Source organism: Schistocerca serialis, chromosome 4, assembly GCF_023864345.2.
Source record: "Schistocerca serialis cubense isolate TAMUIC-IGC-003099 chromosome 4, iqSchSeri2.2, whole genome shotgun sequence".
NCBI classification, from domain to species: domain Eukaryota; kingdom Metazoa; phylum Arthropoda; class Insecta; order Orthoptera; family Acrididae; genus Schistocerca; species Schistocerca serialis.
Genome location: NC_064641.1, coordinates 959328315 through 959346482, shown reverse-complemented (window position 1 = coordinate 959346482; position 18168 = coordinate 959328315). Strand labels below are relative to the sequence as shown.

The following is an 18168-nucleotide window of genomic DNA, read 5'->3' as shown; positions in this document are numbered from 1 at the left end:
GTCAACAATAGAACGACTTATTCATTGTTGTGGTAAGTTCCATTTTGGTGCAGACTTATATCAGCGTCCACTATGCTGCCCTGCATAAACATTGCTTGAAACTCCAGTTCTTTTGTGAACAGCATAATAGTAACACCTTCACCCGTGTGCGATTACAGTTATCTGAAAACTATTGCGATCCCCGAAGTACATACCGGAACTTGTATGTAGCAAATAACAAAATATCAAAACTCTCCTAACTATCGTAAATTTAAAAAAATAGAAAATTGCATTCATATGGTTTTAATTTTGCGATAACTAAAATTGGTATGTTAATATTTAGATTATCTTGTTTTATAATAGTTGTTCATATCGGCTATTCACCATCCAAACTGTCTCAGCCACACTGCAATATAATCCTCTCTTGTTCCCCTGCATGAGATGTTGAATTGTCTTGATTGGTTGATGAGAAGCTTGTCAGTGTTGGTTTCACTGTGAGCAACAGTATATTATGTGGATCTGTCGACAGAACTATATATCCTGGTTCCCTAATATACTCATAAATTTCTTTTACTATTTTGATAGTCCTCTTTTTGATATCAGTACTGCCTGAAAAACAATGTTCATTGCTGCATAGAATATTGCCTCCTTATATGTATGCCTGTATTTTGTAATAATGGTATTAGGTATAGCCAAGCCAGTGAGAACTTCAGTAATGTAGGTACAGAATTATGGGAATTACAGGCTTCTTGGTGAGTGTAACAATGTTTCAGGTTTTGATTGTGTGGACCCTGCATTTGTAGAAACTAATTTCTGTAGCACACAAACAATTAGAATAAGTTTTATTTGCCTTTTGTTTTTCTTAATTTTCATTTCATTTCATTTAGTTTACAGAACTTGAATAGAACAATCGGTACAGAAGAATGTCACTTGATCCTTTGCTGTGCATGAGAGCCCAGCATTGTAATTCATTGAAGTGAGCTTTTAATCTGCCAATGAACTGCCTAGGAGAGATTACGCAAAAGATCTTTATAGCATTTAGACAAGTACACATCCAAATGCTTGATTTTTCACATGACTTCCTCAGGCTCAGTAGTGTTGCATTTCATTCTTTCTCTCTGATTTGTATTCTGTTGTCTCTTGTGAATTTTATGGGATAGATATTACAGAAGAATAAGGTAATTGGTGTCTGGATCTGAGGTTTCCAGGATAAGAGATTCCTGTACTGACAAAAGTTCTGTGAACATAATACCAAAATGGTGACTCGTGGACCTAAGTGTCATGAAATGTGTAACGGTTATGGTTGTAATTAAATGTGAGTTTTTATTCTACTATATATGTGGTATATTATAATCATAACTGAACAAACTCAGGTCAATAAAATGCAAAATTATAGCCTGAAGTGTATGGAGATAAATAAGCTGACAACTAAATGGCGGAAAATTGTACAGGTGGAGATGAAACCTTCATTATCCTTATAATTTTTCTTTGTGTTATGATTTGCTGGTAACAAACTGGGAGGATACAAGAAACTACCAACTATTTGTGTATTGGCAGTCTCAGATAGAGTATGGATAAAATAATATAAATGTATCTTGATATGTGAGGCTCGGTGGGTAAGTTGGACAAGAAAGCCAAAAGTCCAGGATTCAATCATTAGTTGGTCCTAAGATTTTTTCTTACATCTATAATTTTTTTCAGCTCTGAGAATGACCTGTTGATACGAAAAATACCAAATATTTGATCCCAACAAGGGATCTGCCTAGATTAGTCAGTTCGAAAGTTAAAGGATAGGGTATAACACCCCAAAAAGTATTTCACCCGGTAAAGCACTGTGGTTTTCAAACCCACTTTTGAGTTGACAGCTTAATAGTTTTACTGTAGTATACTAGGACTCAAAACATGATTTTTAGCTGTTGTGTTTTGCGTGACTATTTTGTATGACAATGTATTACAAAGCACTTTCTATTCCACGATGAGAAGTTTCTCAAATCCCTATTTAGAAAAGTGATCTGTACTTCAGTTATTGATTGATCTATTATTTGTACTCAGTACAAGTAGAAAACACGTATCATACTTGCGTTAGTTCCAGTCTTATGGGAGGAAGGTAGAGTACATGTGGTCTCCAGCCCTTTTGTGTTGGATGAAGCTTGGTTTATGTAAACTCCAATGCCAAAACAAAATTGAAATGGCAGATCATAATTAGGCCTATTGCATGGACTCTGTATCTTGAAGTGATGAATAAATAGTTAACAGAGTAGATGAATTTTGTTGATCATCTGGAAGATCTCTTTAGTGATGTGCATGTCACCCATAAAACTTTACGGAAATACTTAGCTATAGATAAGTTGCCTGCACTAATCAGATATTACACACTTTGGATAGTAGTAAACACCAAGTGCTTGATTTTTCACATGACTTACTGAATTCCTCAGGCTCAGTAGTGTTGCATTTCGTTCTCTCTCTCTGACCTGTATTCTGTTGTATGTTTCCCATTTTCCCTAGTCCATATATCTACCATATCTATTTTCTGTGGAAATTTATGGAAACAATCAACGACACAAAGCATCTAGATTCATGTATAATGATTCACATCTTTAAATTCTGCTATAGTTTATATGCTAAAGGTGTTTTATTTTAGTGTGGGGGTAATATGTGTGATCTTTTTCCTATATGACAATACTATACTACAATGTACTGATTGTACTGAACATTCTGATCGGCTGTCAAACATTGGTAATAGTCGCAATATTGCTTTTCTGTGATCAATTGACACTGTCCAATAATTTGGAGTATGTGGTGTTGTTATACGTGACTGTTTCTGCAGTCAATGTTTTGTTTGAAAACATGATTTCACTATTGTGAATGCATGTATTCTCTGTGCATTTGATCAAATGGTTCTCTAACCTTCACTGTTTGGTTTTGTGTGTGTGTGTGTGTGTGTGTGTGTGTGTGTGGAACTACACACAAGTAAATAAAACTGTCATAAATTGCAGTATGTTGTAATTTGATGACATACTTCAGACTTTGATGACAGATTGCAGTATTACACAAAATCTAACAAGGGAACCTCCCCATCGCACCCCCCCCCCCCCCCCCCCCTCTCAGATTTAGTTATAAGTTGGCACAGTGGATAGGCCGTGAAAAACAGAACACAGATCAATCAAGAAAACAGGAAGAAGTTGTGAGGAACTACGAAAAAAATAAGCAAAATATACAAACTGAGTAGTCCATGTGGAAGATAGGCAACATCAAGGATAGTGTGAGCTCAGGAGCACCGTAGTCCCGTGGTTAGCGTGAGCAACTGCGGAACGAGAGGTCCTTGGTTCAAGTCTTCCCTCGAGTGAAAAGTTTACTTTATTTATTTTTGCAAAGTTATGATCTGTCCGTTCGTTCATTGGCGTCTCTGTTCACTGTAATAAGTTTAGTGTCTGTGTTTTGTGACCGTACCGCAAAACTGTATGATTAGTAGACGAAAGGACGTGCCTCTCCAATGGGAACTGAAAACATTTGATCCCAAGGTCATAGGTCAACCGATTCCTCCACAGGAAAACACATCTGATATATTCTATACGACACTGGTGACGGCATGTGCGTCACGTGACAGGAATATGTTATCGACACACCTAACTTGTATACTTGGCGAATGGGTAAAAAGATTCTTCTATCTTGCCCGATTTAGGTTTTCTTCTGGATGTGATAATCACTTCCAAAAAAGTGATGAAAACATAATGGACGAACAGATAATAATTGTCTGAAAATAAAAAAATTAAACTTTTCATTCGAGGGAAGACTTGAACCAAAGACTTCTCGTTCCGCAGCTGCTCATGCCAATAACGGGACCACAGCGCTCCTGAGCTCACACTATCTTTGATGTTGCCTATCTTCCACATGGACTACTCAGTTTGTATATTTTGCTTATTTTTCTCATAGTTCCACACAACTTCTTCCTGTTTTCTCGAGTGATCTGTGTTCAGTTTTTCAAGGCCTATCCACTGTGCCAACTTATAACTAAATCTGAGGGGAGTGCGATGGGGAGGTTCCCTTGTAAGAATAGCTGAATGTCCAACTTTGAAATGTGAATTTTGAGGACTTCTGATAACACTATGCCTAATAAAGAGCTCCAGTGTTCAGATCGGTCTATGGGCTGATGACGCCTTTCCATTTTTGTTTGTAATACTGTAATGTACAAATTGAGTAAGTGCAATTAGAGAGCAATTTTGGCATGATGATTGATTTGGCTGCTCATTACTTTTTTTAAATTTATCCTCTGTGCTAAAAAACGAAAAGAAATGCTCTGTAAGCACAACTTTATGTAAAACTAAAGTTGTCTCTAACGTGACACCTCAGTGCTTTTACTAATCAGGGTCCTTTTAAGAGGTGGTTTCCCTGTACCTTCGTCAGACTTTTAAACTTGATTTACACAGCCAGTTATCAGGGGACCTGCAGTGGACTCCAAACCATGTTTCGTTTTCCACATTAACAAATGGATGCTAGGCGATATGGGACAGAAAAAAAATCTTGGAGTTACTTGGGATTGAGCCTCAGGCATTTGGAACCTGGCATGACATGGATTGGCTGAAGCTACCAACACCGGACATGAGTTTTGAGTTATGCAGAGTGCAGTTGTATTGTGTGTGACATCATAAGTGCACAAAATGTGAATGGAATAAATCACTAACAATATTTATGTTGCTTCTATATCAGTTTTTAGACTGCAGGTTATGGTGACAGGAGATCTATAGCATGGTGTGAGATCTACGACATGTTTAAAGTACGCAGTTGTGTCATGTGTTGTCAAAGTCGATGAATGCAATGTTAAGAAAATAACTGTAATTCTGTTATGAGATATTTTATGTGTAGTAAACTTCCGTGAGTGGTTTGTGTTCGCCATTGGATACATATTGTTCGAAGCAGATGGTGGATGTGGGTAGGTTCTCTATTTCCCCGAACACCTGCTGACTAAGCCACCACCAAGTTCTTGTTGTAACGCCCACAAACTTCTGACTTCTAATTTATTCACAATTGTTTCACTTCTAAATTGGCTATCATTTGACATCACCCACGGGGATGTGCATTAATAGAAAATCTGTCGTTACCGTATTCAGATATTGGTTCAGTGATTACATTCTGCAAGAGCAGTTGCCACATCCTTGAATTTTTATATCCAGACTTCAAGACTTTGTAACTAAAGGTTTAAGAAGCTGAGCTTGCCTAGCGTATTGGACGGGTAACAGGTGTCCCATCAGATACGGTGGACAGCTGCGAGTACAGAATAAGCAGTCCTGGACCAAGGCAAGACTAAACTAAATCCACTTTGCATCAGTATTGTAGTATCGGCAAAGTGGTCAGTGTCTGTTCTCCAGTTATGCAACTGAAATTTCTATTCAGGAGGTAATCCTTTCAGTTTTAGCACTCTCAGTAAGTCTACTCAGCCCCACCTGATTTCAGGTACAATCATCATGGAGCATTTTGATAACCACAGTATTACCCCAGACGGTCAATCCACTGCCAGTATTACTGGCGCAACTAGCCTTTCGTATTATGGAGTGGCCTGGTTAAAATGCAATGTGATTCAACAGAGTCAGTTGGAGTCCTCTGGCCAACTTAAAACCAAGAAAAACATTTATGCAACACTTAACATACAAACACTTTTGCAGACAAATAAACTTCATTAATTGGGAGCTACATTAAAAGAACAGAAGATTCAAATTTTGGCACTTCAAGAAACACAAATGGCAGACAATAACGCCATGGATTTCGGCAATTATCGTCTTTTTAAAAGTAAAACTGATAAAAGAATACTTAATAATACACCACATTAGAGAGTGGTTTTTGCAGTCTCCAAAAATATTTTAAGTTCAATAACGGAGGTAAAACCCATTAATAATTGACTAATGACAATTTCTCTTAAAAGCACAAATAGAGCAGATACTTTTTTTAATGCCCATATGCCAGTCAATGAGGATAACCATAAAAATCCTGAAGAAGTTAATGAAGCTTGGGAAATGTTAGAAAGCATAGTCTAGAAAATTCCTTCAAACCGTGTTAAGAATTTAATGGATGATTTTAATTCTCAATTAGGTAAGGAGAAAAAATGTAAGAAAACGTTTGGGTGGATTTCCTGCGCATAAATGGACAAACCAGAATGGTCAAAGAGTTGTTGAAACATGAAAAAATTTTAACCTTCAAATCTTGTCAACATATTTTAAAAAGAACCCTTCTAAACAAAAATACTTGGTGGGCACACAATACATTTATTGGGGAATTTAAAGTTGATCACGTAGCAATTTCATACCCTATCTACAAAAAATTTTTAAATGTCTGAGTTAGGAAAAGGGCTAATATTGATTCTGACCATTATTTAATGCGAATAAATGTAAAACTTCAACCTCAAAAACTCTTCATAACAAAAAATTTTATCCCAAATTTGACACTGCCAAAATAACCCCAACTCTAACAAGCGAACTTCACAAAAAAACACTCCAACAGTTGGCAAAGCCTAAAAGAAAAGTTCATCAAAATAGCACAGAATTTAATTCCGCTTTGAAAGAAACAAAACTACCCTTGGTGGAACGCGGATTGTAAAACAGCAGCGAAGTCTAGGCATGAGGCATTCAAGAATTGGAATAGTAACAAAACTGAAAATATGTAGACCACCTTTCTAACTGTAAGGAAAGAAACACATAAATTAATCCAACAGACTAAAAGAAACTACAAAAATGCCCAACTTTTAGAAATCGAAAAAAACTTCCTAAAGAACAATACAAGAAACTTTTATAGAACATTCAAAACAAAACTAATCAGTTACCAACCTCAGAGTCTTTACTTAAGACATGTAAATGGAAGTTTGGCTCTTAACAACCAGGAAAATTGTAGTGTACTTGCTGATTAATTTGGAAAACTATAAACTGTCCAGAACCAGCGAATAAATACCAACTATACCAAACTAGTAACACCGACGCTAACTCTAAAGAACCTCATGAAATTGAAATAGCTAAACAAATTAAGAGGCTGTAAAACGATAAAGCAGCCGGAGAAGACAGTATAATTGCAGAATTACTAAAATCAGTTGGCCCTAACACTATAAAAGAGATCACTCAACTAATAGGACATACCTGGAAAACTAAGAAAATACCTGGAGACTGGAAAATTGCCCTACTTCACCCACTGCAAAAAAAGGAGATATAACCTGTGTTAATAATTACCGAGGACTCTCTCTTCTCCCAGTCATATACAAAATTCTCTTGCAATGTTTACTTCATCGAGGCTAAGAACAGTTAGAACCTAAAGTTGACGAATACCAAGCAGGCTTTACACTGAACAGATCCTGTCTGGAACAAATTCTTAATTTAAAACTAAAGGATTTCTAGTAACAATATTGTGTGTACATTTGCGGGTTTTAAAAAGGCGTATGACTCAGTTGATTGTGAATCTCTTTCCCAAATTTCAAAGGAACGAGGGCTAGATAATAAAACTCGTAGCACTAACTAAGGAAACGTTAACAGGAACCAGCTCTGAAGTTAAATTCATGGGAGAAATTTATGAACCATTTAATATAAAGACTGGTGTTAGACAGGAAGATGGACTCTTCCCATTACCGTGTAACTGTATTTTGGAAAAGGTAATTACAGAATGGTGAGAACAAAAGTCGAATCAAAACATAGATCAAATTAGGTAGAAGTAATATTAGAGTAGGCTGCCTCGCCTTTGCAAATGATCCGGCAGTTTTAACTAGGGGTATTACCACAGCTCAAAAACAAATTAAAATCCTTAGAAAAGTTGCAGAAAAGGTAGGATTACAAATATCATTCGAAAAAACTGAATATATGACTTGCAACAAGCAAACACCAAAGTTTTTGAACACTAAATATGGAAAAAAAAAGGGTTTCTCAATTTAAATACTTGGGGGAAATCATACAAAAAAAGTCTGGAAAAAGCTGCAAACGAAGTTCACTGTCAGAAAATGGCAACTGTATTCAGATTAACACAAAATATTTGTTATAAAAAATCACTTTCTAAATTCAGCAAACTTATGCATCACAACGCTGCAATCAAACCTGAATGTTTTCAAGGAGCAGAGAATTTAATTTTAAATAGATAAGGGGTATTGAAGAAATTAAAAAGAAAGAAGGATTAAGAGGAAAATATTAGGCCCCAAAATTATTGATGGAGGAACTTACAGGCTGAGAAGTAATAAGGAAACAGAAGAATACAAAGACATACATGGTGACATGAGAAAACGAAGACTTAAATTTTATGGGTGAATTAAAAGAATGACACCCACTAAGTTGACAAAACAAATAGAAACAAAATTACCGAGGACTCTCTCTTCTCCCAGTCATATACAAAATTCTCTTGCAATGTTTACTTCATCGAGGCTAAGAACAGTTAGAACCTAAAGTTGACGAATACCAAGCAGGCTTTACACTGAACAGATCCTGTCTGGAACAAATTCTTAATTTAAAACTAAAGGATTTCTAGTAACAATATTGTGTGTACATTTGCGGGTTTTAAAAAGGCGTATGACTCAGTTGATTGTGACTAAGTTGACAAAACAAATAGAAACAAAAGTAAGGCCAAATGTGAGCCAATTAAATGGATCACTGTGATTAAGGAGGCTCTTAAAGTTGCCAGTATAAGTCAGGCAGACGTTACAGATAGAAAAACATTTAGGCCAAAGATTTTGGATTGGAAAATTGGTCAGAAGGAAATCAGAAAACGGACAACAATAATAATATACATTATTGAGCAAATTAAACTTCAAGAAGTCTCATTTAACAAAGACTTGCGCAGGGAACTTCCTCAAGTAAGTTATGACAGCATTAATTTAAGGGAAAGGGGAAAAGTTACTATTTTCTGAATGGTGAACAGACTTCGGTGTCCGTTCCTCCAAAAATTACTGGTGCTAATGGCTATTCTGGCCATTGTAAGCCTGACTTCTGTGTTCGTGTTTTCTCAATACTAATTTGACCACAGGGAACAGCTAAATACACTATGTGATCAAAAGTATCCAGACACCTGGCTGAAAATGACTTAAAAGTTCGTGGCGCCCTCAATCGGTAATGCTGGAATTCAGTATGGTGTTGGCCCACCTGTAGCCTTGATGACAGCTTCCACTCTCACAGACAGGTGCTGGAAGGTTTCTTGGGGAATGGCAGCCCATTCTTCACTGCTGCACTGAGGAGAGGTATCAATATCGGTCGGTGAGGCCTGGCACGAAGTCAGCATTCCAAAACATCTCAAAGCTGTTCTGTAGGATTCAGGCCAGGACTCTGTGCAGGCCAGTCCATTACAGGGATTGTATTTTCGCGTAACCACTCCGTCACAGGCTGTGCAATATGAACAGGTGCTCGATCGTGTTGAAAGATACAATCTCCGTCTCTGAATTGCTCTCCAACAGTGGGAAGCAAGTAGCTGCTTAAAGCATCAATGTAGGCCTGTGCTGTGATAGTACCATGCAAACCAACAAGGCATGCAAGCCCCCTCCATGAAAACCACGACCACCCATAACATCACCGCCTTTGAATTTTACTGTTGGCACTACACACCTTGGCAGATGACGTCTACCGGGAATTCACCATACCCATTCCCTGCCATGGGATCTCCACATTGTGTTACGTGATTCATCACTCCACACAATGTTTTTCCACTGTTCAATTGTCCAATGTTTACGCTCCTTACACCAAGTGAGGCGTCGTTTGGCATTTACCGGCGTGATGTGGGGCTTATGAGCAGCCGCTCGACCGTGAAACCCAAATATTCTCATCTCCTGCCTAACTGTCATAGTATTTGCAGTGGATCCTGATGCAGTTTGGAATTCCTATGTGATGGTCTGGATAGATGTCTGTCTATCACACATTAAGACCCTCTTCAACCATTGGCAGTCTCTATCAGTCAACAGATAAGGACGGTCTGGTACCGAGTGTAGTGGGTTTCGAATCCACGTCAGACAGCGTGGACCTAGATTACCACTAGAGGTCTCTGCAGCGGTTGTGCTGTAGTCTCTGCAGCCGTTGTGCCATAGGCCGTGACTGCGCGCGTTCCTGGCCCGTGTAAGACGTGAGGGTGCCACTGTGGAGCATGTGGTCCCAGCAGCCAATAGCCAATAGCGACGACCCCTATACTGTATTTAAGCACCTGCCTCGCTCATCGAGGCAGTCTGATATTCGTCTGAGTCTATCGACATATCACCTACAGACAGTATGTTTACTTTGTTTCTGTGTACGAGTGGACATTGTGGAATTCTTGAGGTTGTCACTTGTGACCCCGTTGCTTCTTGCGTGTTGTTGTTCATAAAGTCTTGCTCAGTCGTCCCTCGTTGTCCATGTCCATCCTTTCCCGTTTGTTTGTGGGACCGCTCCCGTTTGGTCCTGCAGTGCTTCATTCTCGGCAACCCCGCAACTTTTCCGGTCTCGATTACAACAGTCGGCCTGTATGCTTTTGAGCTGTACATGTCCCTTCACGTTTCCACTTAACTATCACATTGGAAACAGTGGGCATGGAGATGTTTAGGAGTGTGGAAATCTCGCGTACAGACATATGACCCAAGGGACACCCAGTCATCTGACCATGTTCGAAGTCCATGAGTTCCACGGAGCACCTCATTCTGCTCTCTCACGATGTCTAATGACTACTGAGGTTGCTGATATGATGTATTTGGCAGTAGGTGGCAGCACAATGCACCTAATACGAAAAACTTATGTTTTTCGCGTTGTCCGGATACTTTTGATCACATAGTGTACAGGGTGTACATAGAGTCTGGGAACACTTTCAATTGTTTATTGCACAAGAAGCAAGTGTTGAACAGATATCATACATATGTCACTTTGAAGAGAAACCACCACCACAGCGTAGTTTGGTAATTTGCCAATATCAGTGCTAGTTGCAAACATGGCGAGTTCAGGTGTGGAGGGAGCTTTCTGTGTGTTGGAGTTCGACAAAAACAAGAGTGCTACAGCTGTTCAACGGATGTTTAGAACCAAGTACAGTAAGAAGCCCCCAACAGGGAAGGCCATTTACCACTGGCACAAAAAATTTATTACGACGGGTTGCTTGTGCCCTCCAAAGAGAAGCGGACATCCCAGAGTGAGCGCATATGAGATACATTCATGAGGTGTCCAAAGAAATCTGTGTGTCATGCATCCCATTAACTTGAGCACGTACACGGAGCTGCAACATCGATGGATCAGCTGTGCTACTGAGGGGGACAGCTGTTTCATGAAGTGGCCTCCCCAACCACCAGATCTCACTCCGCATGACTTATTACTGTGAGGACACATAAAACATCTGGTGTATGTACTGCTTCTACCGTGTGATGTAGCAGAGCTCTGGGAGAGAATATAGGAAGTGACTGCCACAGTCGACGATGCCATACTGGGACGGGTATGGCAGCAAGACTGCCGGGTCACTCATGGTTCACATATGGAATGGTTGTAAAAAAAAATAAATAAATAAATAAATAAATAAAAAGAAATTCGAGTTTCTCTTCAAAATGCAATATATATGACATCTGTATAATGCTTGGTTCTTGTGCAATAACTAATTGAAAGTGTTTCCGGACTTTATGTACACCCTGTACAATGGAGTTAAATGTAAATCTGGATTCTCATTGTGGTTCCAGTAGAGTGCGCTGTATAGCCACTTGTGAACAGAACAATGCGAAGTGTACTTATACACTGTTTGGTCTGTTACAGGCCTCATAGGTCCATTTCTAGATGAGACTGTGCACACATTGAGACTTTTACAACAAAAAGGCTTGTCAGCAAAGAAAGCTGCCCGCAGCAAGATCATTTGGACATTGAGCGCCGATCGTGAGAGATAGATACGCGCCGTAATGGTCACCAGTCATCAATACCACGAACTTGTGTTTGTTACCCATAAAGTATGGCTAGTATGTACCCCGAAGAGAACGGAGAAGGTTGAATCGACCAGACAGTACGCAACATGCCTGCACTTTAATTTGGCGTCCATTGCGAACAACAAAAGTATTCACAACTGGCCTACTGGTGAACTTTGGTGCCAAGTCTTTACTTACTAACATCCCAGTACCAGATACATTGGAGATAATCGCACCAAATATGTGTGACCTGGTGGAATTAAGCTTGCAGTAGAGTTATTTTCAGTATGAATGTTTTATGAACATTGTGACGAGGTTGCTGTGGACTCAACTTTGTCGCCTGTAGCAACTAACATTTTTATGGAGAATTTCAAATAATAGGTGATGAACACAAATAATTATTAACATTTTTAGTGGCCGAAGGATGACACCTACTCTTGTCCTTTTAATTATTGAACGAGAATATTTACTTTGCCTGTGGCATTGGCAAGGACATTTGATGAGGATTTCAACGGCTTAACATCTGTGAAAACCGGTGAAATAGTAACAAGATAAATGTTCCACAAGCCACTGTCCCTATAGCAAGAGAAGAGGTCCTACAAATAGGTGTCCTACTGTACCAAATAAAGCAAATTTGTATCTTGGAAAGAAGCATACGTTGGCTATAATAACTGTGACATCAGTGCTCTAAATGTTGACCTAGAACACTGATACATCCTATAAAGCGATTAAGGACAGACAGCATTACGTGTTCAATTTCATCTGGACTCACCGCAGAACAGGCCCATGTTATTAAGCAAACTTCAGTGTGGACAAGGGTAAAAGTGACCAGCATTCGTGCCAACAGACTTCAACACGTGTTTGATCCTCTGTGCACGTTTTTTTCTCTTTTTTTGCAATAATACTGGGTGTCTCAAAACGTACAGTAAAACTTTAATGCATCATAGCATCCAAACTAATTAAGATATTCACATGTTGGACTTACGTGACACACTGTCTCACAAAGTTGTTGTGCCATTCAGTCTTATTTAACAGGTGCACCTTTATCACGCACAACATCCAGCCTGCATTCGAAGTGTATCCACACTCGGCGCATCATATCTGTATCAACTGAGGCAGTGGCAGCAACGATACAGTTCTTTAAGTCATTGATGTGATTGACAGGCATTTAGTAGCTATTCTTGCCATACCCCCGTAGCATGAAGTCCATTGGTGTAATATCAGGCGACCTAGGAGATCAGGGAATTTGACCACACCTGCCAATCTAGCAAAATGGAAACACCTGGTCTTGAACATCTCGCACCGTCTGATCCCAGTGTGGCGGTGCACCACCATTGTATCGACACCTGTGAGGGTGGTTGCTTTCTATACCGTGTTTGGAAGTTCTTTTGACCCCACATGTCCAATTTGTCTGAATAAACCATTCCACATACTGAACCTTTTTTTGAACCATTGTCATTATGCTTAACTCAAGACATCCTGGAACGCTCACAACAATACTTGGTTAATTTGTCTGTCACATAACCATGGGGCCCCTCCCGTCAGAGGTTCGAGTCCTCCCTTGGGGATGGGTATGTGTGTTTGTGTTTGCATAAGTTAGTTTAAGTTACTTAAAGTAGTGTGTAAGTCTAGGGACAGATGACCTGAGCAGTTTGGTCCCTTAAGGATTCACACATTTGTCTTGTCACATAAGCCAGATATGGTGTGAATATCTTAATTAGTTTGGATGCTGTAACACATTGAAGTTGCAGTGGACTTTTTGAGACACCCTGTATTTCCAACCAGCTATGCAAGTCATGAGGGTGGTGCAAAAATTAGTGACATTTTAAATGGTTTTAGCAAACACTGATAAATAATATATATTGCAGAGAATAAAAGCAAAGCAGTGTGGGATGTTATAAAAAAGGAAACTGGGAGAGGCAACCAAATGCAGAATAACATACTGGTAATGGACGGGATAAGGTAATAAATGATTCACAACACTTAGCAAACTATGTAAACGAGCATTTTTCAAGTATTGCAGAGAAGTTACAGCAAATATTCCCCCAAAACAAATATAACATCTGTAAATAATGTTGCACTAAATATAGTGATGTTACTTCCAACCACAGAGAATGAAGTCAATAAAACTGTTCAAAAACCAAAAAAAATAAAAAGTCAGTAGGCTTCCAATGTGTGTACTGAAACAATGCAAAGGGATTACACAAACCCCCTTGACAAATATAATAAACGAATCCTTCACATCAGGGACATTTCCAGAGCAGTTAAAACAGGCTAGAGTTGTACCTTTGCTTAAGAAAGGTAACGCAGAAGACAGAAAATTACCAGCCCATTTCCCTGCTGTCAGCATTCTCAAAAATAATAGAAGCATTTATGAAAGACAGATTAATGAATTACCTGAATAAATACAATCTTTTAAGCGAATCAGAGTTTGGTTTCTAAAGTGAGAAAAATACGGAGTCTGCCATTGTATAATTCACAAAAGTTGTACTTGATGCTCTTGATAAAGATAAGTCTATCACAGGTTTATTTTTGGATCTTTCTAAGGCATTTGATACCGTTGACCACAAGATTCTATTAAATTAGAAGCATTAGAGATAAGAGGGGTAGCTAATGACTGGTTTCGATCATACCTAGCAGATAGGGTACAAAGAGTAGAGATAACACATACTTCAAATAGATCTAAACATTTAGTGAAACACTTATCAGAACCAAAATACATTAACCCACGCATTACCAAGTGGGGTATTCTGACTACCCCAGGTTGATTTTTTTCCCTATAATAATGTTATCTGAAGGGCCATACGCCTGTGGTTTCATGACTTTGTACTAAAATGATTGACGTTGAAATCACACTCAAGACTGTCTAATTTTTTTTGCTTTATCATTGTTATTCAAGTCATTTATTGATGGGGTTGTGAGACTACCCCACTTGGTATGAAACTTTTGCCATAGATCCATTGTTTGTTATTGTTGCTGGTTACTATTGTTGAGTTGAATTTGACGTTCACTGTTGAGCTGACATTACACGAGTCAGTATTTCATCTGCAAGTAAGGTGGTCAAAAGGATTTTCTAGCGAAGAGATCATGGTAATTCTATACACTTCTGATGTCCCCAATTGATGAACAATTAGCAATGTACCGAGGAAACGCACTTTTAGGGTTTATATGAAGAGCAAACCCGGCAAGTATGGCATTAAAATTTGTGTTTGTGCTGATGTGAAGACATCTTACTTATTACGGGTCCAAATTTACACAGGAATGGTGGACAATACTCGGGAGGTGAATCAAGGACAGAGAGTTGTTTCGGATCTGATGGAACCATTTCTGAATAAGGTTCATGGTGTAACAACTGATAATTTTTTCACCAGTTTTCCATTGGCTGCTGAACTAATAAAATGAAACACGACATTGGTTGGTACCTTGCGTTCCAATAAGAAAGAGAGTCCGAAGGAATTCTTGCCAAACAGAAAAAGAGAAGTTCACTCTGCAATGTTTGGCTTCACAAATGACTTGACTCTAGTTTCCTATGTTCCAAAGAAGGGAAAGGCAGTAATACTACTCCCTACTCAGCATAATGAGAGACAAGTGAGTGGTGAAGAAAGTGAACACAAACCCAAAATCATACTGCACTACAACAAAACCAAAGGCGCTGTAAATGATGGGGACAAAATGACAAGAGAATACAGTTGTGTTAGAGGAACGAGATGGTGGTCACTAAGAATCTTCATAGAAATGATAGATATTGCAGCACTGAATGCATATATTCTGTACACTCAAAGATTTCCTGAATGGCAGAAGAATAACTGAAGCCGACGTAAACTCTTCACGACTGAACTGACATTTTGACTCAGCAAAGGCAACATGGAAGAAAGAGCCAAAATATCAGCGGTCTTCATAAAGCTGTACAAGATGCACTGAAAGCTTGTGGCATTGCAATTCCGACAGCAGTGATCCACACCCAGTGTTCAAAGTTACCAACGCCACAACGATGTCAAGATTGCAAGAGAACCAAAGATCGGAGAACAAGATTCTGTTGTGTAACATGCAAGAAACCTGTTTGTAATATACACAGAGAAGAAATTGTTACAGTGAAGTGCATGCAGTGCAAAACTGTACTTGACTGAAAAGTTGAAAAAAGTCTTGTGTTATTTTACTGCAGTGACTGTTGAGGTACATAGATTATTTTCTGTTCGTTGAGTACTGAATTTAGTGAAAGATATAAAAAAACTTTTGTACTTTGTATCTGTGATCTGGTTAAATACTTCTAATGACCTGAAAAGCTGTTTCTCAGTACTAAATAAACCCATTCAGTGGAAATAACGAAAATTGAGAACAAATATTACAATAAAACACAAAACTCTTGGTAATACAGAGGTGTGAAAAAGCTTGGTGGTAATGGGAGGGTTAATATAGGGGTTCCACAAGGTAGCATATTAGGACCAATAATATTCCTGATATACATCAATGACTCTCCCAGTAGTGTTACTCATGGTGAAAAAATTCTCTTTGCTGATGACAGCACTATTATAGTCACTGAGAAAACAAGAGAACTCCTTGCTGAGAAAGCAAATGAAACTCTCAAGGAAGTTTGATTGGTCACTAAGCAATAAAGTGACATTGAACATAAAGAAAACTAATGCCATGAATTTTAGTTTGAAGAGGAATAATGGAACCTCTATAGACTGTGTAACAAATGCAAAACTTCTAGGAATGAATAATGATTCTCAGTTGAAGTGGTGTGAACACACAAAGGTACTTGCAAACAGAATGTCATTAGCATGCTATGCCCGTAGAATCCTATCATCAGTGTGTAAGATGCAGTGTCTTTTACTTACATGTTATTCATATGTACACCCAATTCTAAGCAATGGCATTCTTTTTTGGGGAACAAATGCACAAAATATGAACACAATTTTCAAACTCCAGAAAAGAGCCATAAGAATAATTATGTAAAGATCTGTTCAAAACAATGGGGATTTTAACTGCTCCAGGTGAATACATTTACCAGTCAGTTGTACATGTCAAAAATAGCATTGGTCATTACTGCACAAACAGCTCTGTCCTTGACCATGCATCAAAAGATAAACTCAACTTACATTTACCAAGAAAAAATAAACATAAAACTCAAAACAGCATTTTCTACCGATGAATAAAACTGTACAATAAATTACCAAAAGAGATTTAAAAAATTGCAAAAATACACTTGTTTAAAAACGAAGCCAAAAAGTACCTGTTATGCAATATATTTTATATGTTAAAGGACTATTTAGGTAAAACAGAATAGGGGTTTGATTAAAAAAATGTTGTACAAATAAATAATAATAACAATAATAATAATAATAATAATAGTGATTATAAAACATTCCACATAACACCTTCACTTTGTTTTTTTCTTTCTTTTTTCGTTTTTAGAAATACTTACCCCAAGCTATGCATAGCACAGTACTAACACCTCTTTCTCAGCTCATTATGGAGGGATGCTGACTCAGTTTTTCAGGATAGCAAATGGGAAGCTGCGGTACAGAAAATGGCCCAGAGATCACCGGTGTGTGTGTGTGTGTGTGTGTGTGTGTGTGTGTGTGTAGTGAGTGAAGTGTTATGAAACAAAGTACGTATAGTGTGTGTGGTGACTGATAGTGAGATACGAGTGAACAGTGTGGCATTAAATTATTTAATAAGTTATTTGTAAAAAAAGTATTGTATACCTGGAGTAAATCTAATGATTGTCTCTAACTAGAAGTCTGTAAATGTATGTGTATACGAATTAGCTTATTTTAAATTGGTCTAAACTCGTAAATACTTTGACATGTCCTATATCCTTGTAAAAAGAGACCTACGGATGAATACAGCTACTACTGCTACTACTACTACTACTACTACTACTACTACTATTACAAGAGTCACAGTTGAAACTAAAATAACATATGAAGCAGCGAAGATGACGAAACTAGAAGTTGCGGACACAGCCGTTAATAAAGCTTTATCCAGTCTTCTACTACCGTCTTTTTTCTGAAAATGAGATAATAGAAGTTCACAAAGACCCAAGGCAGAAGTTCCAGATAGATCTATAGAAAAAGATAGCCCCAGTTTCTGTTTAACGATTACGAAAAGAAATCGCTGAAAATGATGAATCCTAAACTCCCCCCACTAAGATCGCAGGTTAAGATACATAAGAAGGGAAACCCAGTCCGTCCAATTGTTAACAATTTGTCATTGTCTTTTCCAAAAAGATTGTCCCGTGATGAACTGTTGTTTTTTGTAGGACAACCGTAGGAAATGGAGAAACATGTTACTAGACGTTTTGAAATATTTACTTGTGTTCTACTAACAGGTTTGTTTTGACCCCT

The 18168-nt window shown here is 38.2% G+C and overlaps 1 protein-coding gene across 3 annotated transcripts in view; it reads left to right on the top strand.

Moving 5' to 3' along the window:
• The window catches only part of LOC126473609 (E3 ubiquitin-protein ligase ZNRF1), a 733622-nt gene that overhangs the window by 696 nt on the left and 714758 nt on the right, over positions 1–18168 (top strand). The window lies entirely within an intron of this gene.